The sequence below is a fragment of the Pezoporus wallicus genome, unplaced genomic scaffold (genome assembly GCF_028554395.1).
Source record: "Pezoporus wallicus isolate ANWC-B61680 ecotype Strahan unplaced genomic scaffold, APGP_CSIRO_Pwel_v1 contig_8333, whole genome shotgun sequence".
In the NCBI taxonomy this organism is placed as follows: Eukaryota; Metazoa; Chordata; class Aves; order Psittaciformes; family Psittacidae; genus Pezoporus; species Pezoporus wallicus.
The window spans coordinates 426,493-449,592 of NW_026637037.1; the positions used below are offsets into that span (position 1 = coordinate 426,493).

At 40.0% G+C, this 23,100-nt stretch overlaps 1 long non-coding RNA gene across 3 annotated transcripts in view; it reads left to right on the forward strand.

Annotated features, from left to right (window-relative positions):
* The first annotated feature begins 290 nt into the window (after positions 1-290).
* The window catches only part of LOC130595735 (uncharacterized), a 231,395-nt gene continuing 208,585 nt past the window's right edge, over positions 291-23,100 (forward strand). For all 3 annotated transcript variants that reach the window (XR_008971373.1, XR_008971371.1, XR_008971372.1), the window contains exons 1-2: positions 291-354; positions 8,978-9,080. This is a non-coding gene — a long non-coding RNA (uncharacterized LOC130595735). The remainder of the gene's footprint in view (positions 355-8,977; positions 9,081-23,100) is intronic.

The window sequence follows — 23,100 nt, forward strand, 5'->3', positions numbered from 1 at the left end:
TTTGTTGCCATTTCTTTATTTAGTTTTACATCTAACCCATTGAAACTCAGTTTTTCTAATAATGCTGCGTGATAAAGAGTAATCCTGAATGCAGTGAGCCAACAAACTCATCACTAAACAAGTATTTCTACTCCCAAAGAAAGGAGAACTCTAGTGTAACACAAACAGAAATGGTTAAACGTGGCACCAGAAAGCATGCTTTCAAAAACTTCTGGTGTCTCTGGGCCTCATGCATATAGTGCTGTCCACTTGGAGTGTGGGCATAATTTGTTCTAATATACACATTTACCTTTTGTTTCAGCAGCTCCCTGGCTCCTGCACATGCAAACATTTGAATTTCCTGTTGGCTCAGAGGTGAGATTTATAACATTTATTAAAGTTGCTTTTCACTGTGAGTTTACTGGGCAGAAAGCCTAAGAGGGCCTTTTTTTTAAGGGGGTTTAATTGCTAGAATTTACCAGAGGGGTGAACATTATGCTTTTTTTGCAGCACAGCTATCCACTAAGATTGCCAGGTGTTGAATTTCCCTAGAGGTTCCCTATTTATTGAAGGAATTCATGAAATACCCATCTATTCAGAGCTGGGGCTCCTGCCATCTCTTTCTCATTCATCGTCTTGACTTTATTACCTTCATGGCTGCTTTTGAATTTCGTGATTGACCCTGTTCATTTCTGTCCATTCCTCTCCGTAAGTGTCCTCCCTCCTCTACACTTGAGCACCCTGCCCATAAAAAATGGGCCAGATTTGCCTCAGATTTGAATGCTCCTGAAAGCCTTTTGCTATGGTGTGGCTGCGGGTACAGAGGGACAGTTCAGCGTTGGAAGTATCCTGGTGCTCTCTAGTAGGGTGGGAAGGAAGATGAACAGGGGGCAGGGAAGACAGAATAAGTGGAGGGAAGGGTGAAGAGCAAAGAGGTATTTTGCAATGTTTCAAATAAAACTCTATAAATAGCCCTTTAAAATCCATGAATGGACTTCTCAACAGATGGCAGCCCTACTGTCAAGCGAGCCCAAGGTAGGCAGACCATAATTGTTAGCAAGTGTATTGTTAGGGGAATTTACTAATTTACTGATGCAGCAACCACTTGAGTTAAGGAATAAATTGGAATATTTTGGTGCATTTCCTTGAAAAAGTCATCCACTTTTAAGTGTATGTATTGAAATGACAAAGTCTTAAATGGGGGTCTCCTTTGCTAAACAAAAGAAATGCAAATTGCAGTTCAAGATTTATATTATGATAAAAACCAAAACACAAAAGAGACATTATCTTGCAAAAATATAAAAGTACATTGCTTCATGAGCCTATAATGATATAATGTGATGTTGATGTAGTTAAAGATGTCAGAAGGGAGACAATGACCTTAAAAGTTTAACACAGACACATTAATATTGATTGATTTTTAAGAGATTGAACAGCAAGAATATATCTATATATAGCCTGGATATTGGATTGTTTGAAAATTTGAGATGAGATACAGAACATTTCGGTCTTGTAATGCTTTAGACCTAACAGCAAGAACATGCTTTAAATGCAGCCATTTTTACTACAAGAAACTGGATGATTATTTGCCTTGAATTTAGCAGACTGTAAACCTATTTCTCATAAAAATCAGTGGTGTTTGACAAAGCTGGATGATCATTTCTGGCTTAACCACAAACGCAGGTCTGCCATGTGAGATGTCACAAAAAATATAGGGGGTTGTTTTTTTGGTTTGGGGTTCTTTCACCCTGTTCTATACATATGTATGTAGTCTTACAACTGTTTTGTACACACACATGCACACATTCCTATAACATAGTGAGAAGTGTAAAATCTCAGCACCTTCTGGCCTTGTGACTGTGCATCTATCATGTCATTTTTTCTTCCTACTTTTCCCCAAGCTGGGAGATGTCAATAACACTTCTTATTTGAATTTAGCCTCATCTTTTATCTGTGTTTATGCCAGCAAAGTCACAAAGAAACAAGCCTTGCATTGAGGTGGAAGGTGCTAAATATTGTAGGGTTTTTTTTATTCCCTTGAGGCAGTTCATTTTATGATCTCAGGCTGATGAAAGTTACATCTCCTTCACAAGTGAGCTTTACTCTTAATGTAGAGACTTCCACTTGTCAGAGAAATGGAGATATTGGGCATGGTTGGCCTCAGACCAGACCATAGATGCTTCGGAAACAGGGATTAGGAATTTAACTTGGAAAAATCAGCTAGCAATAGAGAAGAAGTCTGACTTGTATGAGATGGATCACTTTGCTGAGAAGTGATCCTGCAGCATTGTACAAGCTGGAAGTTTTCATTCGGGATCAGACCTCAGGAAACATAGAATCATAGAATCATAGAATAGTTAGGGTTGGAAAGGACCTTAAGATCATCTAGTTCCAACCCCCCTGCCGTGGGCAGGGACCCCTTACGCTAAATCATATCACCCAGGGCCTCGTCCAGCCTGGTCCTGAACACAGCCAGGGATGGAGCATTCACAACCTCCCTGGGCAACCTATTCCAGTGCCTCACCACCCTAGCAGGAAAGAATTTCCTCTTTATATCCAATCTAAACTTCCCCTGCTTAAGTTTTAACCTGTTACCCCTTGTCCTATCACTACAGTCCCTAATGAAGAGTCCCTCCCCAGCATCCCTATAGGCCCCCTTCAGATACTGGAAGGCTTCGCAGCTTCATTTCCCAGCTCCTTCAGGACCCGCGGATGGATCTCATCAGGACCCATGGACTTGTGTACGTTTAGGTTTTTAAGATGGTCTCGAACCAGATCCTCTCCTACAGTGGGCCCAAGGTCTTCATGCTCACAGTCCCTGCGTCTGCCTCCCAGGGTTTGGGTGGTGAGGTCAGAGCCTTTGCCAGTGAAGACTGAGGCAAAGAAGTTGTTCAGAACCTCAGCCTTCTCCAAGTCCTGTGTAGCCAGTTCTCCTGAGAGCTTCCTGAGGGGACCTACATTCTCCCTAGTCTGTTTTTTATTTGCTATGTACTTGTAGAATCCCTTCCTGTTATATTTAATACCTCTAGCTAAGTTTAATTCTAACTGGGCCTTAGCTTTCCTAACCTGGTCCCTAGCTTCCCGGACAACATCCCTGTACTCTTCCCATGCCACCTGTCCTTGCTTCCACTTATTATAAGCCTCTTTTTTCAATTGAATTTTCCTCAGGAGCTCCTTATCCATCCAAGGAGTTCTTCTGGCCCTCCTGCTGCACTTCCTTCTGGTTGGGATGCAACACTCCTGAGCTTGTAGCAGGTGATCTTTGAATTTCAGCCAACAGTCTTGGGCCCCTCTGCCCTCTAGGACTGTATCCCATGGAACCTTCCAAAGCAGGTTCCTGAAGAGGCCAAAGTCTGCTCTTTTGAAGTCCAGGGCAGTGAGCTTGCTGCACGCTCTTCTCACTGTCCTGAGATCTCAAATTCGAGCATCTCATGATCGCTGCATGCAAGGCTGCCCTGGAGTGTCACATTTCCAACGAGCCCTTCCCTGTTGGTGAGCACGAGGTCAAGCATGGCACCTCTCCTTGTCGGCTCCTCTATTACTTGCAGGAGGAAGTTGTCTTCCACACAATCGAGGAACCTCCTGGATTGCTTGTGCCGGGCTGTACCGTCCTTCCAACAGATGTCAGGGTGGTTGAAGTCACCCGTGAGAACAAGGGCCTGCGAGTGTGAGGCTTTTCCTATCTGTCTATGGAGTGCTTCATCCAACATGAGGCAGATAAACATAATGCACAGGCCACATTTATAAAAATGAATCATTAGTCTTTTACGTTCTTCTCCCCACATATAAAGTGATAGAAAATCAGTATCTGAAGGAAAGAAGACAGCTGAGAACCTGGAGTTCAGTGTAGACATTCTGCATAATATAGAATTCTTGTCTTCAAGAAGCAAAGACAAGAAAAATTATCATGTGGCTGTTTTGCATCCAGATTCCATTTTTTTAAATATATAACCAGAAATAGAAAAAGATGGATACTTCTGGGGAGAACTGTCAAACAGTGATGTGTCTGGGTGTCGTACCTGCATCCTGTTGACCTCTGCTTAGTTTCACCACTGTTAAATCTGCTTTGGCCTTCCAGTATGGGAAAATAGCCCTAACAACCTATTTAGTAAAGCAGGGAAAGCACAGTGTCTCCAAAGGGCCTGATCTTAGTGAGCATCCAGAATACCAGAAAGTCAAGAAATTTGAAGGCAGTCAGACTTGATTTAATTATTTTCTACTACAAATCTCATTTCAGGGAATGATTAATGGGAAAAGAGACATAAATGGCAAAGTCTTGATCAAGGGAGCTGCTGTCAGGGTACCATCTAGATAAATTAGGAAAAGAATGCTCAGGTTTCTGTGAAAGAAGACTAATGACATTAAGTCAAGATGAAATGGAAAGGAGCAGCATTGCAGGTTGAAAATCATAAAAGACCAGCCTGCCCTGACAAGAAACCCTTAACTGAAAAGTAAGTGGAAATGCTAAGGAATGACTTTCTGTCAGTGCCAGGTCTTGAAGTTACACAGGGCTGAAGATGACCCAGACACCAATTTTCCTTTTTGTGACCTGTCAAAACAAGTGAAGGAACGTTCTGGAAGCATCTGAAACAGAAGTTGTTAGTCGCAGCCCTACACCCTGCAGGTGCTCTGCATCTCATGTGCTCACTCTACCTAGTGGGTATCAATCCCTTCACTTAAGTCCAGACCATTTCCAGCTGGTGGCAAGCAGACAGTGGGTAAAAGGGGAGTGTGAAACCTGCAGTCAGTAAATCTTAATGTAGTGTAAAGAACATGTTTAGAAGCAAGGAGGGATAGCTGTAGCTGAGATCATGGGGAGATTTTACAAGTGAGCTGAATGTATTTGTGCAAAGGGAGATTTCTTAGAAGGTAAGATTTGTCTTTTGCTTCACCAAAAAGGATTCTAAGAAAGGAAATTAAAAACCCACTGAAACATATCTGTGGTTAAAAGTGTACTCTTGGAACTCTAGAGAGCTTAAAGCAAATCAAAATGCACCCTTTCTCAGAAAATGTTGAATTCTCTTTAAGTATATATTTAGTCTTCTAAGAAACACTAACATTCCAAACCGAAGGAGCAGACCTTCCATTGGAAGTTTTCTAGCTTCAGGTTTAGATTATAATATAGAGTAGCTTTTCTGCAGCCAAGTACTTAGTGTGATGGGTACTAAAACTGTATAAGATTAGCTAATGTACTTTTCTGTGAATGTCAGGCTACAGCATTGTACCTGACTGCAGTAGCAGAAGTTATGCTTCAACAGCGTTCCATTGTAATGGAGGATTTTGAAGGCAGGGAAACAGTCTCTGGAGTGTTGCACATCAGCAAGGAATTATTTGTGAAGGTAGAAAATAGGGGAAGAGTTTGAACTGATGATGAGAACAACTAAATGGGGAGCGGCAAAACTTCCAATATTAATATTACACCTAGCTGTATAAAAATAACTAAATGAAGCATGTATTTAAAATTTGGTGAGAAGCTTTTGTACATTTTAGTTCTGTTTGGCTCAGCGGGTGTGCTGCACTTTAGACTTCAGTCTCCCAGGCTGTCAATCCAACAACTTTCACAAGCACTATATTCACTTAAAAGCTGAAAGAGAAAAATAGAAGGGGGTGATGTTAATAGCACTTAGCACTTATATAGCTTTTTCCTTCCTGAAAGTACAGTGCAAACATGAGGTAATTAACAAGTACTTTGTCTTGGAGATGCAAATGTGTATCTAAACAACCTTTAAGTAAAGAGAATACAGGCATGTAACACCAATCTGTGCCCAATTGCACATTTTAAAGGGTAAACATTACAAAGTGGCATTTATGGTATAATTTCTCCCTGTAGAGTGTTGGTAAGTCCAGCTTGTGGAAACCAGCATAGTGTATTTCTGCATGCAGGGCTCCTTCTTCATTGTTTGAAGAACTTACTGCAATAACTTCAGGTTTTGTTTGATGAACTGCCTGCTGCAGGAAACCACTGGCAAGTTATAGAAGGAGGTGTGTTGTTTGAGTAGAGTCGAAATGTGTAGTTAGGTTACACAGATGTACGGGCAATTCAGACTGTCAACAGCTTCTGAGCAAGCTGCTGTGCCTGCTTCTCTCCATCAGCTCCATCATCTACCCACCTGTGTATTAGGTATTATGAATCTGGCCCAAAAGTTTTGTACTCTTGGACAGAGAGGCATCCACCTAATCTGGTTGCTTAAAAAGTTCAAAGTCTTCGAAGGTGAGAACCAGAAAGGAGAGATTGAGCTGGCACTGAGAGCACTGAAATCCTTTTGAGGGGGTGAAGGGACAGACATTAAGGATAAAACTCCAGGTCGTAGACTTGCCACTCCTCTAGAAATGAGGAAGAGAAGTGTTGGCAGCTCTGTTTTCAGTATGCTGCTTTTTCTGCTTAAAATAAAAGCAGCGTTTGCAAAGCTGGAAGTATCATAAGTCAGTTTGATAATTAGGGAGTTGTTCTGAGCCCTTCAACTACCAAGGGCCATCAGCACAAATCGGCCAGGATGCAGAGCAAAATCTAGTGGGGGAATTGGCTGTTTCACTCTCCTCTTCATTCTCAGGCCATTATGACTTTAGGGTGGCAAATCTGTCAATTTTGCAATTTCCTTCAGTAATAGAGTTTTGGCAGAAGCTGATGCCTCTGCTGTTTTGTACTCATGCACAGTTGGGTAACCAGCGCATGCTCCATTTAAGAGGGGCACAGAAAGCTTCTCAAAGTTACTGCATTATAGTCTGTCTCTCTGTGCTGAGCTCAGCTGCTTGAGAGCAGAGGAGGTGTGAAAAGGCTTGTTAATAAAAGTCTGTTTAGATTTCATTACTGTGAGCAGCCAAATCAAGACACTACAGATCTTGCCAGCCCTCTGAGAATTTCAGTCCTCTCTGGAAATACTTTCTTTCCTGCACTGGTTATCTTTCCCAGTTGAACCTTTATGCATTGCAAGCAGAGCTCTCCTCTGCTGTCTTTGAAGGATAGAGAGAATTAAGACTCCCTTCCAATTGTAGAGAATGGTGAGTGAAAGAAGGAGCAGGCCGAGTCTCGTTTCTCCTACTCATACACTGAAGAAAAACCATCCAGATCAGCCTTTTGTTTCCTCTTTTTTATTTTTAGTACTAGAAAGGGGAACTCTTTTTTTTGCTGCAGGAGGAACGAAGGTGACTGGCATAGAGAATGGGCTGGATGTTGCAATCTGGCAGACTGTCATTGCAGAAATGCCAGGGAAAGGGCATAACTAACAGATTGGGCCATGGATAGGCAATTATAGGTTGGTTATGTCCCGCTCGTAGTTGGGATTTGGGGAAGTCTTGTCAAGCTCTACCATGCCTTTTGCATTGTGCCAAAAGCATCTTATTGACTAGATCTAGGGAAGTCTCCTACCAAGAGTAGGAAGAGAGCATGCAAGCACAGTATCTTTGGCTACATGACCAGCCCTAGTCTTTAAGCAATTTGAGGACTTGAGTGATCTTTTTCAGATCACTATGGAAGAAAAATGCTAACCTGTGGCAGACTTGGCATGTGGTATGGAAGGCCTTCCCCCCCCCCGAACATTTAACCTCTCCACTTTCATAACTATGATTTCCTTTGTTGTGGTCTTTTAAATGTTCTTCAAGGTATACTTAGATATTTATTAAAGCTTTTTAATGCTTAAGTCATGATGAAAGCAGATATAGGTCTCCTAACCATAAATGCTGTTCTTCCTCTCTCTACTGGCATAAACAATCACCTGAATATACTGACTGTCAAAACCCAGCTAGCAATAAATGACATGAAATGGTTGCTGAGAAGCTGGGTCAGTCCTCTTCACCATATATTCCCCTGTGTTACACCTTATAAATTCAAAGGGAATTACAAAGGTTAATAAATTCTTATTTAACTTGTTTTTTCACTTGTCCATTTGTATTTTCTAAACAAGTCTCAAATTTTACATGATTAATGACCAGATTTAATCAGAAGGAAAACTCTTCAGAGAAGAGCACATTTTAAATAGCACGTTGCCATACCCATACTTTGCATCCTTACTGAGTGATAACATAATACAATTAATGAATACCTTTCTCCCCAGTATAATTTCTTTGTCATCATGAGTAGAATTTAGTCCTTTTCATCTTTTGTTATGTCATGGCTTTTGGTGTTATATTCAGTGTTTGCAGTACCTGGCCCCATCAGGAGATCCAGAAAGGGTGATACTTCATTTATTCCATCACTACAGTCTTTGCTGTAAAGTTACTTAGCAATGCTGTTTTGTTATATGAAGTGTTTAGTAATGTAGTCATTGAAGTCAATATGACTTTCACAATTGATCTCAATCAGGTGAGGACCGTGTTGACTGTGACTTTGTCACCCCAGTAAAAGATGAACACTGTGCCCTTTTAAGTAATGTATCACACCTGTATTTTTGAGAGATCACTTGTAAAAAATGCCCTGGAAAAGGAGGGGAAGAGAGATGTGCCTGCTAGTGCCAAACTTACCTTCTGAATTCCCTTTCTGCTTGCAAGAGAAAAACGTAGACTGTAAGGCATGTGCTGTATATTAATATTTGTTCAAGCTGTCTTCTCATACATTGACTTTCTGATGCTGCACAGTGTTCCCCTGCACTGTTTTCCAGCACAATGGCTAATGTCCTGCTTTGAAAATTATCCATTAAATTTTTATCAATTCTGTGTTTTGGTGAGACAGTATGAAGGAATGCCACTGGAAAATTAGATTCCTCTTTGACATCAGGCGCCCAGTCAGCAATCCAATCGCATGCATTTCTACTGAGACATTAGGATTTGATATAATTTTGGGCAGGAAACATTTTAAAATGAAACAATTGAATTTTCTGGATGGTCTTGGGGACCACTTAGCTTAAGAGAATACACTTCCAAATCAAAAGCTTTTCAATCATTATAAATATTATTTGGCTGATATTTGCTTTATGTGTAGTAGCAGTTTGAATTTGTATTGAGTGTTTGACTGGCTCATGCTCGCATAGATGATTTATGAAATTATTATTTCATATTTTTCTAGTGTTTGCATGGCAAGTGACATCTGGCTGACAGGAACTTGGAGAAATGGGATCCGAAGCGAATGCTGCAGTTATCACAGTATCATATTTGTCAAACGGCTTAAGGTTGGTCTGTCTTTGTTTAATGTATGAAACTCACAGCAGTGAATAAGAAACAGCACTATTTGTTGTGAAACTGAGCTGCTTAGAAAATGAAGATAGATGAAGAACAGAAGTTAGTGGCATTCTGCATTCTGTTCATAGATTTAATTTATGTAGACAATCACGCATTCTGGCTGAAAGACAGTTCTCAACTTGTTTGGAAGGGGTTTTTTGCTATTACACCTTTAAATTTTGGTTAATGTTATAGAATTCATACATACTAAATCACAGAGATAGGGAAGTCTGGAATAAGCTACTATAGCAGATTGGCACAGTTCTCTTTACACTGTAAGTGTCCAGCTACGCAAGTCTAAGGGTAAGTTTAATTCTGATTGCATTGTAACTGAAACGTACCTGTTGAAATGGAGTCTTCAAGCAAACATACCCTAACACTTTCTCATGAAGCTGTTGATGTGTCATTTGTCTAATGGTAAATTCTATCTTGCTATATATATTTTTATATATATATAATATAATACAGATTTTTAAAGTTAGAATATTATTTAACAGTTCCAAGTGTGGTATGAAAGTGTATGATTTTCTTTACAAATATGACTTCAGCCTTTAAAAAGCATTTTCAGAATTCATTATGTTTGGGAGGAAGGTCTGCTGTAGTGTTACATAGTAATGATGAAAGTGATACAGATAAATGTCCAGCTTCTGCCATGCCCTGTCAGGGGAGAGGAATTGGCTGTAGTACTCTGCCTGGAAGGGTCTTTTGGATATTCTTTGTCATTGTCTTTGTATCATTCACCCCTACTGGTCATTAAGACCGTGGACTCTGTGCGGAGAAAACCCACTCCTACAGGATTCCTGTGTTGTGTCCCAGCTGTCTTGGAAAGGAAGGAGCATGGGGGCTGTTACACTTACAAATGTGGAGTTCAGAAGAGAAAAGCAGGAATGGTTCTATGGAGATGCTAAGGGTAGAATATACAAATATAATTATATTATATTTGTATATACAATTTGTATATACAATATCTGTACTGCTGCCAAGTGATTTTCTGATCTATGAAGTTATCAAGCTGAGAACACTCAGCATCTTCCAGGACTTGGACCCTTCTTTTTAAACAGCTTTGAGCTCCAATTCACAGGAAGAAAGAACCGACAGTCATTTTTCTTTAGGTCTGCAATTACAAGGTCTATTTGGGAAACTTAACAAAAAAACAAAACAAAAGTGGGGCAAGAAGGCAAAGAAAACACTTCAGAATTGTTTAGAGAGGACAATTCTATTCCCCTAAGTGAACCTCAAGAGGAGCCCTTCTGTTTACTGGCGATATAAGGAATTTGCCTGTCCTCCTTTGTTAGAGATGAACAGTGTTATTACCCTCCGCTCCGCACTTTTCCAAACATGTCCGGTCAGTGAAGACCTACCCATTGCCATACTGGCCTTTCCTAGCAATCATGAATATGTTTTGTACTTGTAGATGAACATCACAAAGTGTTTACCTTGTGTTGGCTTAGGATGTTGTGGCAAAGAACTTGTCATGCAGGAAAAACTAAGTACATTATTTCTTGAAAAAAGAAGTCTTAGGTTTTTGGAGCTTTTCTGAACAGGTCCTGTTCCCTGTTGCAATCCCCAAATGTCCTGATGGTTGGTTATAGATGGAGTATTATATAGCATATTCTGCTTACCTGTTTTCTATGTTGTCACTTTTATGTTGAGCATGAACATTTTCTTTGTTTTCTCTAATTCTCAAGAGACCTGATGCAAGTCATTCCTAAAACATGCTCTTTTGTCCTTCTACAGTGAATGTCTCTAACACTCCTTGTCTCTTTCAGTTGAGGTGGGCCAGTCCCCATGTCTCGAACATTTGTGTCTTTTCTTACTTAAGAGAATCATTCATATACAAGTATTTTGAACTACTTCGAAACAAGCCTGCAAGTGCTACTGCCTCCTCTAGACCTAAAAATCACATAAGTCTTTATTTTTTCACTTCCATTCAGCAATGTGTTGTATTATGCTATGTAGTACTTCTGTCTCTAGTTTGTGTTATACAAAACAAAGCTGTTCTAGTTTCTTAGCCAATGTTATTTATGCTCTGTGATAATGTATATTACACTTGTATTTGTCTGCTTCTCCATCTTACCTAGCCACACACTCAGATTTTATCAGCTTCTGGTTAAGATTGCTAGACTTCCTGTATGCCAACACAAACAAAAAGCAAGGAAGTAAGTGGTTAAGTCATTCAACACCCCATTTACACTATTCTCTTCAGCACTCATTCTCAGTCTCGACTACCTCACTTTCAATGTCCACAGTCTGCACATTTCCAGCTTCACCCTGATTACATTATTTTTTTTCTCTTCACTATTGAAGGCAGTATTTCTTTGGCCCGCTGCATGATTTGATACTTTGAGTATTTGCACCCAAAACTAAGATGTCATCATTAATTACAAAATAAAAAGTCTGTATATCATGGTTGTTTGCTACATTGCAAGTTCTAAGACTGAAGAAAAACTACCTAGCTGTAGGACTGTCAATGGTAAGGCTGAAGATATATGATCTGCATTCTTTGTATTGAGATACTTTGGTAGACAGCTTTGGGATAAAATTTCCAAAACTATGTAGGGGTGAAAAGTCTTGGGATATTTCTGGTTTTAATCCTTTTATTTCCTATTTCTATTATTTCATCATTAGAAATTATAGAAAATTAGACATCTGTCCCTAAACTGGCGCACAGTTGTCTCTGTTGTACTTCCTTTCTGACTAGGTTTAGTCTTTCTGTCCTGTACTTTACCTTATTTAGCATTACAAAAACAACTGTGCTACTGGTCCAATCAGCCAGTGTCTCACTCCACCTGCAGTTAGGATTTTAGTTTCTCTTTGCAAATCTGATGTGGTCGTTTATGCTTGGTGTAATACTGGAATTTCTGTCAAAACAGTGGATCATCTTTTTAAGAGCTGAGGGTCTGGGAAACACTTCATTGTGTTCTTTAATATTGCCCCTTGTGTGTTGAGCCATGCTGCTTAATAGTTTGCATTTACAGTCTGTTTCACGGAACAAGGATAGGTCAGACTTGCTCCATTGATCTTTTGAACCTTCCTCAGACTGGGGGGAAAGTCAGACTCGTCAGAGGTCTGATCCCTTTGAAAGCTGGATCTTGGCCCTTTCTTCTGTAGGTGAAGATGAAAATGAATGAATGACACTATATAAAGAACTTTTCTTTTTCAAGAGAAGACTGGTAGCACCTACAGGTACAGATACTCTGTAGGAACTGAGCTCTCTAGACAATGTTTGAGCTCTCTAGACAATGTTAATGTCAGCTGAAGTATTTGCAAGTGACTTTTGAGGCATTTTTAAGAAGCACTGTGTATATTTGTGCATGTATCGTAAAAGCCAGAGAAAATGCATTCTCTTTTATTTAAAGACTAAACCTAGTATTAGCTGTGGTAGACTGATGAACTGCCTGAGACATTTCAGTTCAGTACAATAGCAGACACTGAATATATTTTGTTTAGAGTTTGGTTGGCAGAATGCAGCATGTGGACATGAGCACACGGATGAAGCCACAACCCTGATATTTTTCCCTCTTCTTCCCTGTTTTGTTCCCAGCTCTTTCCTGTAGAAGAGTCTTCAGGTTAACAGCAATCCTGAGGTATAGTACCATAATAATAAAAGCACTCCAGAAAAGGTGGATTGGAAAAGAAAGAGGGGAATCCCATAGGGCAGCTCATACAACGCTGGTAAATGAAGTTCACACTTTGTGTTCTCACATTCAGAAAAAGTATAATTGAGACCACTTCCCTAAATGACAAGAGTCCATTTAAAGCTGAATTACAATTGACAGTAAAACATTTTAAAGATACTTTGTCCTTTCCTTGTTATTAACTTTGTTTTCTCTGTTATGCCAAAGGCAGTACGAAGATATAGAAAGAGAGGGAAAGAAGGAGAAGTGACTCTTGGCTCCAGGAAACAAAAGTTGTCATTCATTCTGCCAAATGAGGACCCCAAAGTACAGGCACTAAGAAGAATTTGGACTTGAAATATTTGGGGTTTTCCCCTTGTATTACATTTGTCTTCTGTCACTTTCTTCCCCCTTTTCTCTTGCTGTGTCATCTCTCAACAGATGCTTGAGGTCTAGTTCTCAACCACTTTAAACCCTACTTGAAGCACTCATTTTCCTTCAGATTCATTTACCTTCACAAAGTTTCAGGGTAGTTAAGAATGTTGCTTGCTTGAAACTTTGCTTTCACTAGTGGCAATACACTAGTGTGTTTGAAAGATACATGTCCTGGATTAGAAGAGTTTCTGTTCCTGTCCGTGGACATCTTAGATTAGAGAAAACAGGTATGGAAAGACCAGAAGGCCACTCATACCCCTCTTTTATGGCTAAATGTTGTTATGACACATCTGAAGGTGTTATGGTAACTGATTTTGGCCTAATCTGTTTAATGTTTTAGTAGAGTGTTTGCTTTTTCTCCCCTCTGTATTAACTTTCTAAGGTTGGAGTTCTGTGTTCTAATTGTTGAGGGGGTTGTATTTGTTTATTTTAAATGGTTTTGGTCCATATTAATAAAATGAGATTCTATTTATAGATTTTTGACTAGAAGAAATCACTGTGCCTACTCTGCAGGTAATCGCATGGCACTCAAACCAGAAAAACATCATTTGGAAGGCTGCCATAATGATGGTAATAGCTGTGAATTCCAGTGATACTTTTAGGGATGGACAGATCCTTCCAGGATATATGCGGTTGTCTAGTCCTTGTGAGCGGACTAATGCTTTTCCAAGTCCTCTGCAGAGATAAAATTTGACTCGAAGCTCATCAATCTGAGCAACCCCCTAGTAACAGCTATTTTGAAGTCTAAAATCCTTTAGAAACACACTTTCACCATCCACAAAGTTGACTTTGGCTCTGTTAGTAGAGGCCCTAATATCTCAGAAACACAGAGATCCCATTTCATATGTAAAAAAAAAAAAAAGGGATTTAGATTGTTATGCCCTAACCATAGCCATGTGGTTGGAGACTGCTGAATTCACATGAGAATGCTTCCCTGCTTTTCTTCTAACAAGCAACTCTCTCCTCCTACCAACAACCATTTCAATATAATATAATTTCAGAGTATTCTTGCCTTCATTGGCAGACTACAATGTTTTATGATTTTTAGCTTTTGTTTCCTTCATGGGTGAAAGCTTCCACCAAATTCCATGTAATATCTATTAACTTAGGGTATTTTTACAGCATCACATGGCTTCCATATCTCAATATGATGTTCCTCATAATTAATATCTTCCAGTTTGATACTGCTGCATACTTAGAACTTGATTTCTGTTCTGTCATCCCATCTAAAACCAGGATCCTGACAAGAGGCCTGTCTTAGGAAATCATGAATGTCCTTGAAGTGATGATTTTCTCAAAGGAGGCCTTTCTGTTGAATTTCTACTCTTCAGGTAGTTCTTTCCAGATAGCCGAATCCTCTGTGGTTTGCTTTGGGCATCTCTGTGTTCTCAGAGCTGCTCTCATTTTATGGTAGGTTGGTTTTTAAAACTAGCTGACTTTTTACACTTTTTACATTGAGATCTGTTAGTGCTTTCTTACACTGTTCCACTCTCCTTGGTTCTCTTGGCTTTTTTTCAGAGGTTGATGTTGATACTGAACTTCAACATGTTAGAATAAATAACATATCCCACGCTCCTACTTTTTTCAAAGGGTCAGCTTCCCCAAAAGAGAATTGGGTAGTTTTGCAAAGTTTTGGAAGCAATAATGGCACAAATAGTAAGAGGTGTGGGTCATGTTCTGTTCTATTTCTTAAACCGTGAATCTCGCCCTGCTACTTGAGGCTTCATCCTAGAAATGTTTGTATTTGAAGATGCCCTAGTGCTCAAGCTACAGCTACTCTGGAAAGAAATATACCATGCCTTAACATTTGAATATTCATGTTCAGAGGTATTTTCTGTGTTGACACAGGTGTTTTCTCATCTATATTATGGATAGCTACTGTAAAAGGCACAAAATGGGGAAGAGGGGAAAACCAGAAAATGTGTGAACTTTTATGAATTAGACTGGAAAAAAAGTAAAAAATAATAAAGAATGGGAAAAAAAAAACAAACCAAACCTGGGAAGGCATTGTTTGTTTTTTAAGTATTGTGGATAGATATACTCTTAGCGGTAGCTGGTGCATGTACTTCATTTCCACTGGGACAGCTTCAGGTTTATAACAGGATAGAACCATTTGTAGGCTATGTGCAAATGTGTAGTATGGGTGTTTTGGCAGACTTGTACAAACTTGAGTGTCCAGCCTTAGGCATCAGATGCAAATATGTATGGTAATGGAGTTACAATATTCTGTTGTGAACATCCAAGCAGGCTGCGTTACTGTTCTAGCTCTTGGACACATGATCCTGTGAGGGCAGAGCTACCCTGTTAACTACTGGCAAGAGTTTCAAAGTACATTAATGTCACTTGAAGCCCTGCTCAGAAGCAAGAGCTCTCTCAAGATATTTATTTAGTTAATTTTCTTCAGATTTCAGAGCTAATGTGTTATACTGAGGTGCACTTTTAGGTTTCTTGATGGTTATTATCTTTTTGGTTAGCCATGTTGTTGATTAGTAAGTTGGCAATTCATGTAGCATTAAATAAAAACAGTATATGCAAGTTTTATGTTTGTACATGCACACATATATACATGTGTATCTATATATATACTTTTACAAGGGCAGGTAGTGACAAGACAAGGGGGAATGGCTTTAACCTGCCAGGGAGGAGGTTTAGATGAGCTCTTAGGCAGAAGTTTTTCCCTATGAGGGTGCCCAGAGAAGCTGTGGCTGCCCCATCCCTGGCAGTGTTCAAGGCCAGGTTGGAAGGGGCTTGGAGCAGCCTGCTCTAGTGGAAGGTGTCCCTGCCTGTGGCAGGGGGTTGGAACTGGATGAGCTTTAAGGTCCCTTCCAACACAAACCAGTCTGGGATTCTATGATATATATTTATATAGGTAATAACGTAGTTTGGGTTTGGAGATGGTGTGTTTGTGAAATAATCTGTACAAAGAAAATCAGAAGCCCTCTGTTTGCCTGTACAGTAGGACTACTGAGGAACTTCCAGTATGCCTTTTTTCTTGCTGTCTTCCAAATACCACCCCTTTTAGGTCCAGGCATGAGTGTGAATATGTCTCTAAGGTGGCCATACTGCAACAGTTGCCCCAAACCAGGGCACTGATTTGTAAATCAAGCTGAGTTTCCAAGTTCCAACTGCTCTCTATTGTATTTGAGAAGTAAGGCAGTTTCTGCCTGGACTGGAGGCACTGACCCAGAAAGATAAACAGGGAGCACATGTTCGGTGCTTGTGAATTACTGTTTGTGGTTTGCTTTGATAATTTTGGCCTTTATATAGAAGTAGTCACTTGTAGACAACTGGCAATTACCTTTGAGTCTGTGGGTATAATCCATTAATATCCCCTAATTTAATACAACCATCCAAATCAAACATTCTTCTGTTTTTAAAAAAGCCTGCAGGTAATGGAAGCTTCAGAACGTTCATATGTGTAGTGTTACAGTAGGAGAGTCTAATTTCTGTACTCCAAGACCTGGTAAAGTCCCAAGCTCATATTAATGCCACTTCAAGCTTCTAAGGGAGTATTTTGACTGTTTGCCATTGGCCCTGTTGCTTATGGAAAAGCAAGGAACTATGCTGGTGCCTGCTGGCTTTTAATATATCTTTTTAGGGGAGGTCAAAACTTGGGCCAAAGAAAATGGGGGAGCCACCCCAGTGTCTGTGCTTAATGACATTAGCAGATGTGTCTAGAGAACAGAAAACTGCAGCTATGAAGTCCTACAGATATCCAGCCTGCCTAAGTTTACTGTGGAAAATGGTGATTCTCGTGGCAAGACTTCCTATGCGTGCAAGTATTCCTGATTGATATGGTGAAGCTTCGGTTTTCCAAATGAGGAAACAGCTCTCTTCATTCCTAATTTAAATGGTTTTATGCTGTGAGACCTGTGGAATATTGAGTATGGATTTCTTGTGTTATATCGAAAAATGTGTCCATATTTCAGTGAAAATGTAAAACACTTTATTTCATTAGTCCATGTGAGTTCCATTAATCTGTATTAACAGAGTGTAAGAAATCTCATCAGCAAATAGATACAAAGGGATCCTTAAATCTGTCTTTCTCATCGGATGTCAGAGTCCATAAACTGCATTCCACTGTGATCACTCTCATACAGATAGGTCAAGCCATAAATGACTTTGAAAAAGGTAGGCTGAAGAAATCAGTTTAAAAGTGAGCTGAGGAGGTTTAAGCAGTGGCATCCTTCTCTCTGCTTTGAATTGCTCCTTTGTGTATTCAGTCTCTTAATAATGTGTTACTGGTTTTTATTAGTTCTGAATCTTGGCTTACTTAGCTATCTGTAAACCTTGTCTGCTGCGTCATGTTTTGGTACTTTTTGGGTACTGCTGCATCACATTTCTGACAGATAAGAAATTTCTGAAGAACAGTATCATTCTGATATGAAAGGAAGCAACATGGAGAATGTCACTTTTGTGTTTTTCCAGTCTTAATGTTCCTTGCAATGGCAAGAAGACATCACTAATAAATATAAATTTGATAACCTTGAGAAAGCCTTTTGCTGAGCAGTCTTGATTTTGGATTTGTACTAGTCTAAGGCATTCCATTTGCATATAAAAATCATCCTTCTTTTTCCCATCTGTTATATTATTGATTTACATCCTTCAGGTAGCTATCTGCAGTGGTGCACACAAACATTCATAGTTTAATATTGTCATTTTGAGCCGATTTCCTATAGTCTATTGATCATAAACCATGAAAAATTTAGGATACGTTTTGTCTTCTGTTAAAAGTTTATTACAAACTTTGGAAACCAATTGCAAGTGGGTTTTACACTAACGGATGCCTTTACGTTGTTTTTGATGCACCATACTTTTGTGACACTTGATAAATATCACTCTGTAGACCAGTAAATAGTAATTTTGAACTAGCTTAGACCTTGTTTGCTTTGTTTGGATAACTGAGTGTGTGTAGTCATGCATACGCTCATTCTGAGTCATAGCCTGCCAACTCGGATGACAATAGCTGAAAATGTTTCTTCCTGATGGCTGGCTGGATCTTGCTCAAGTGGAATCAGTAGGTAGATTTAGCACACTCCTCCTGGTTGGCAAGTACCATCACAGATGGTGTTAATTAGGGCCCTTCATGGCATCCTCGGCTGATGAATCAAATATTGACCTGCAGTCACTGGGACCACCTTCAGAAGATAATGATACGTTGGAAATAGATTGAGAGTATCACCTGTGCTTTGAAATGTCTGCCAGGTCACATCACTGCAAGGTTTAGTTTGAGCTAGTATGTGTTAAGTTCTCCACCAAAACTTGCCTGCTGTGCGCAGATGCAACTCCAAGTGATGCAAAACAAGTTTTTTTTGAGCTCAAGCTAATACAGCAAAGGCAAAGCCCAACATAAGTTCAAATAGATGTTTGTCTTGGTAGAAGGCACATAGTCTGAAAAATGCGCTACCTGGCAATGATCAGTATGAGACAACCAAGTCAATACTGCTGAAGTCCAGCTTGCTTGTCTCTTCATCTGTGAAAACAGCCCTTCTCTATCTGTTGGTGAACAAAATAGCATGCTGCTTCTTAAACTAGAGTACGGGGAAGTGAAATATGTCAGCTTCACATTCTTGATGTGCAGCTCCGAGGAGATGCTTCATAATGAATGGTTCTGGGTACCATTATATCTAAAGATCGTCAGCAGTTTGGAAGGAGTTAAGAGAATACTAACAAGAGATACTGAGTTAGAATGATGATGTTCTGTGTCAGGAAAGAGCAAAAGAGATACAAATAGGTTGGCTGGCTGAATATCTGGAGAAGCCTCGTGGTAGTGACATCTATTAGACTATAGACATGACCTTCAGTAATCAGGGAAACTGTATCTTTAATGCTGTTGTCCATAACAGGACTAGCTTTGGTCCTGGGTTATTCCGCAGCAGAACTACCCATGCGATTTAAACCCAGGCAGGTCACCAGGAGCTGAGACTTCATTTTACTACACTGATGAATTGGTGAAGGCTTGTGATAGCTGTGGCCCTAAGGCCTTAAGTCCTTGCCTTTCCATTTGGTACTTCCAGTGAGAATGGGAGGAAGACCTGCTGTCACCTGTCTGTGATGCAGAAAAAGGCAGAAGACTTTATTTCATTATAGCAGTGCTGTGAACTGGTGAGGAGCTTCAGAAAATGTCTCCAAGAGACTAGCGTTTGAAGGATTAAACCCATTAAATGGGAAGGAAGGAGGTCTTTAGCTTGAGAGCAGAATTGAACAGCCCAGTGTTGAAGCACTGAAGGTTTACTGATCTCATACAATGCTGACAGTATATTCTGTGTCTTTTTATTCCTCCAGAAGGGAAGGGCTGTTTCTTGATCAGAAACTCTTAGGTGTTTAAGTAGCAAGGGAAACTGAGGCTTGAAGTTACAGTTGCTGTAGTGTGATGTGGTGGGGGCTTAGATCTGAAGGGACAACAGCCACTCTCAGTGCTGGAGGGTAAGAATACGCTTTCCCTTTGGGAATGGTGGAAGCCCTGTTAAAATGAGTCATTTTATATTTAGACTGAATAAAGCACTTCAGAATTCACTACGTGGAACAATCCAGCACTGGCAAGAGACTGCACATAATGACCTAATACCGTAAAGATTGTCTGTCTCTGTCTCCTGTAGATCTGTGAAATGTCTGACTTTTACAGGGTTTGGTTCCAATGTGACCACCAAGAAAGCAACATGAGGAAAGTTTTCTTCATCTTGTCATCTTGGTGTGGGTGTAATGTTCCTCTATTTCTTTATAGCAATCCTAATCTAAGTGATCTGAGCACAAAGCCTTCAGGTTTAGCTGGGGCAGGTTGCAAACTGCTGAGCCCTGCTAAACATCCTCCTAGCTGCAAAAGGCACAGGGTTCTTAAGCTTTTATTTGAATAGGCTGTAGCTATTATTAAAATAACCTTCAAGTGTTGACTCAAAATCCCTTCACACTTTGCTAAAATTGTCCTGAAATTTCTGTCATTCTCACTAATACGTTTTGTTTTCCGTTCCACATCCTGTACTGCAGCACTGTGAGAATTCCTCCCTCTTCTGCCTGCTCTGTATGCAAAAAATGCTGGTGCCATTTTCCTAAAACAAATAAGTAAAGCAAAATTTTCCCTTTGATCATTTTCTCCATTCTTATTACAAAGTACATTGCATTTAAAGCTGCCTCTTGTCTATTGTTGTTTAAATGACAAGTTCAGATCAGGTGCTCTGAAAGTTTGCAGGTACAAATGGAAATGTCTTTATAAAGTATTTATAATCATCTTTGTTTAAATTGTCTTCACACAGAGGAGCAAGGTAAGCGAGGCACAGAGAACAGTGTCTTGCTAAAAAGCCAGTGTTTTTGTGAAAGGACACGTTCTCATCAAGGACTGAGAAAGTCTCTCTTTTTGTCTTTTTTTTTTTTTTTTCCCTTCAGCATATGAAATATTTACTTGTTAGGCAGTATCAGAAATACCCATTTTCCATAGTGCTGTACTAGCCCAACCCATCAATGTGTTGGTTAATTAAGTGTGACCTAAACCAACTTGACTTGAGCTCTCTGCATTAAATGCACAAAACCCATTTGAGCTGACCAGCAGCAGAAGTGGTACTCAGTGAAATTGAAAAGGATTTCTCCCAAATGCTTTCTACTTACTTACAGCACTCAAGTAATGGCTGAAGATTAGCATATGACATGACAGATTACATTAAGTCATGTCTTTCCAGTGCTTTATGACAGCACTATCACATTAGCTTCTTAGCACTGGCACATCGAGGCATGCAAATGTTTTCAGACCCTCTTATTCAAATCTACAAGCTGACATGGCAGCCTTGATATGATTATTAGTCATTTGAGAGACTTTAATTCACGTCATCAGATAACAGGTTCTGCTAAAAGGTTAGAGAAACTGTCTGCTTTTAATGAAGCCCTCAAAAAAGACCCTCAAAAACCTCGCTGCTCAGAGAGCGCCTGATTTGACTTTATTGACAAGTTCCCCCTAAGAATGAACTTGAGTTGAATAAGTAAGCAGGCATCTAGAGTGAAAAAAACACTGACTCCATTTAAAAATTAGACTGAACTGGGTTGAAGTCCTATCTTTCCACCTCCCATTTTGTCTTTCTGGTTTTATCCTAGCTTTAAAGGCAAGGTGCTCTGTCTGGAAAATGTTTTCAGCATATGGCACTGAATAAAGAAGGAAGGGGCAAGGACTGGTCTGATATCTTATTGGCAGACTTTCATTGTTACCCTGAGTGGAGGGTCACTGCAGCTTACCACAAGGGGTTAACTGATGGTGTCTTGCCACAAGGAGCTGTGCAGCACAGTTCCAGGTTCTGTTTGCACTTGTTTAGTCTGCAACTATTAACATGGCTTTACATTCAGATAATGTTTTATGTTAAAGCATGCTGAATCTGCATTCCGATGGAAATATGTTGTATATTAGTCACCCATGCATCAGTGGCAATTGGCATAGGCTTTGGTCTGTTTCAGATGAAGGAGGGATGAGTGAGGTGAGTGATTATGGTCTTCCTGGGCAGTTAGAAAGGTAAGGAGGCCTTTACTGTTGTAAGGGATGCTTGTTGATAGAGCATTGATATCTCTTTGCAGAAGATGGTGCCGATCCCAGCCAGCATTGCCCCCCAGGCCAAAGGTACATGTTACAAAGAGAAATGAATCTGAGTTCTTAAAATCCTTTTAACATCAGTATCACAGTGGCCTCTGCATCAGTAGAGTCTAATGTCAATGTGGTACAGCCCAGACTATGCCAGACTTCAAGAAAGGTACCAGTGTATCTATAGCTGCAGGTTGTTGCAGACTTTTTTTTACCTGATCCCTTCTCCTTGCCTAAGGAAGAGGCTGGATCTTGCTTGTAGGCTTTGTAAAGCATCTAGTTTAGAGATTGCTTCTCATGCTTCAGACTTCCTCTAGAGCCTTGCTTTGTTTGCCTCTTGGCAATATGTTAACTTGGAAAGTGGTAGAGAAAAGTACTTGGGTTCACAGGCATAGTGTATTTAACCCAATAGTTGCAGTTAACTTCTGTTTTTGTCCCAGTTCTTTGAGAAGCCACTTCAGATTCCCTAGTATAGGACTCATACTTTGGTTATCAAGACATGCATAGTCTCAGTTTGAGACAAGTGATTGACTGCAGCCGATTCACCTCAGTGTGAAAGACCTGCTTGTACCACCTTTCAGTGTCACCTCTGTAGCACACGTGCTCCAGTAACTCTGGTTTTGTTCCTTCTGAGTGTAAACGTGCCAGGTCCAAAGCAGCTATATCCTCTCTACCATCTCATTGAATCCTCCCATCTTCATTCATCTTTGCTCTCCTGCAGCTTTGGTCTCAGTGGCCCTTTTGGATCTAACCAACCTGCTGCTTTCTGCATGTCTTCCAGCTCTTTTTTTAACCTGAACAAAATTGACTGCTGTAAATACTACCAGTATACTAGTATAATATACTACCAGTATACTAATACTGATCTGGCTGTACTTCATCCCATTTGCTAGGGATAAACTGACAGGATGAGCAACAAGGCAGTAGAGCACCTCCTTGGTTACTGCTCCTACTGCCACTATCCTCTTTCTCAAGATCTTTTCTTTCCTTAACCACATCTCCTCATCACAAGACGACTCTTTGCCAGCGTGGACCAACCTTCTTTAGAGTCTGTTTCACTGATTTACCCATCTCCTCTCACATCCATCTTAAAGTGCATCTTTCAGCCTTGCTTATACTTGTTAATTTCTCTCTCTCATTGGATTTATAATCAAGTACATTAATAGATTTATTATACAGTGTCTTTCTGACTGTGTTATGTAATTTAAACTGTTGCTTTATATAACTGTACAATGTTTTGTGCCACAATATGTGTGAAGGCTATTGTACAACATGATTACTGTGCTGTACTCTAACCAGAATTTTTGTGTTATTTTGTCTGAAACGGTAACAAAACCTTCTATTCTGTTATGTCATTGCTTGTGG